Source organism: Branchiostoma belcheri, unplaced genomic scaffold, assembly GCF_001625305.1.
Source record: "Branchiostoma belcheri isolate BF01 breed outbred unplaced genomic scaffold, Haploidv18h27 scaffold262, whole genome shotgun sequence".
Taxonomy (NCBI): domain Eukaryota; kingdom Metazoa; phylum Chordata; class Leptocardii; order Amphioxiformes; family Branchiostomatidae; genus Branchiostoma; species Branchiostoma belcheri.
This window is the reverse complement of record NW_017803868.1, coordinates 76026-77791: the sequence shown is the minus strand read 5'-3', so window position 1 is coordinate 77791 and position 1766 is coordinate 76026. Positions and strand designations below refer to the sequence as shown.

Sequence of the window (1766 nt, the reverse complement as noted above, 5' to 3'; positions counted from 1 at the left end):
GAATATAATGTGTAATAACAGTATTTGAAAAAAAAGTTTATACTGTACTACTGCGGCGAACATAACTATGTAGTGTCCTCAGTTGCTTAGTAGTAAAGTAGAGAAGAGAGTCTAATATTTCGGTGTATTTTTGTGTTTCAGGAACGTTTCATTTGACGGAATTTTGCCGCTCATGACGGCCAAAAAGTTTGCCCAATCCGTCATATTTGTCGGACAAAAATCCATGCATGTAAACTTTAAAGATATGGGCAAAACTTCCATTTTCTAAGATTTATTTTTCTCACTTATCCATCCAGTATGGGCAGGCAAAACCTCACCGCTCAGGTCTCTCTTTATACCCTTCAAACTGGTGAAATAGACAAAATTTGACCAAATTAGGAAAATTTTGACCATTTCTTTGCTACTTATTCTTAGCCCCGAAGTCTCCAAAGTAGAAGAAGAAAATAAAAATTTTTAAAATCATCAACTGCGGACTACAATCTTCTTCAAATTTTGGGCCCTACAATGTACAAGGCAATAGTGCCGTCTGCATATAATTGTTTGCATCTAATTATAAAAAAAAATCTCTTAAGCTCCTAAACATACTTAAAATCACGACGATCTGTCAACTGGTTCTTGGGTTCTCCTTCATTCAATACGTTTCAACGAATACTCCCACAGTTTCAGAATAGGCTGCTGGAATACCCAAACTCACGTCATCTCTAAACGCTTGATTTTCAGCTATTTTGAAATAGCTCGCTTCCCAAATACACCGTAAGTCAGTAAGCGACGCTAATGCGGGACGCAGTGAGAGTCCCAGGGCACTTACTCCCGGTATGTGCAGAAAGAAAGGGTCGTGTGATCGCTGCTGTACGTTACTGTAGTATTCCAGGTAATCCGGGTCTATAATACTGATAATGACAGTCCTCTCGTCCGGAACAGGTGTCAATGTCGCACTTGGGAAGACGGCGTACCAAACAACCACTGAGCACCACACTCGGGCTGCCAGCCGTGCCGTGGACGGGAACACCGATACCAACTTCTTTTCTGGAACTTGTACACACACTGCAGACGCAGGAGAGACTGATCCAAGCTGGTGGGTGGATCTCGGTCAATCGTACATGATTGCCAGGTATGTGTTCAGAATACATAGTCGATCAATGGATATACATCAGGATTAATGGTTAACAAACAAGCAAACAAAAAAAAACAACAAACAAACGCGCAGACATAAAAACTTCTCAAAAACACAGACTAGAGTTATATAAGGATATACGAACATAACATAGAAGTTCTGAATATCTCGTGCAAGTCAGGTACTTAGTAACTTACCAAGAGTTACAGGACTTCGAATTATTCAAGGGGTGTAAGAGTCAAGTCCGCGTTACCGTGTCGGTTATTTTTGTCATTACTTAGAAATGTTGTGAATTCGTTGTAATGGTTTGTCTAAGAAATTCCATAATTTAGAAATATTTTGAATATCTTTTCAACATTCTAAAAAATTCCCTCGTTTTGTAAAACTTGTGAAATATTCCTGATGTGGAATATCACATTTCCGATAGTTTCTGAATATTTCTAACAACACTCTACCATTTTTTACCATTATTTTCAATTATTTCTAACATTTTGTAAATAGGTCAGTGGGATGGGAAGGAAGTAATTCACACATCCCTGTGAAGTACAGGGTAGACTGCCTAGGCCTCAGGTATTGATGCCTTACAACAAAAGAGCCACTAGTGTCCATGAGTGAAATCTAAAAATATACAGAAGAAGACCGAAGAGTCGGA

At 38.9% G+C, this 1766-nt stretch overlaps 1 protein-coding gene across 1 annotated transcript in view; it reads left to right on the top strand.

Annotated features, from left to right (window-relative positions):
• The window catches only part of LOC109472031 (fibronectin-like), a 33969-nt gene that overhangs the window by 4134 nt on the left and 28069 nt on the right, over positions 1–1766 (top strand). The gene's annotated exons all lie outside the window — the stretch shown is intronic.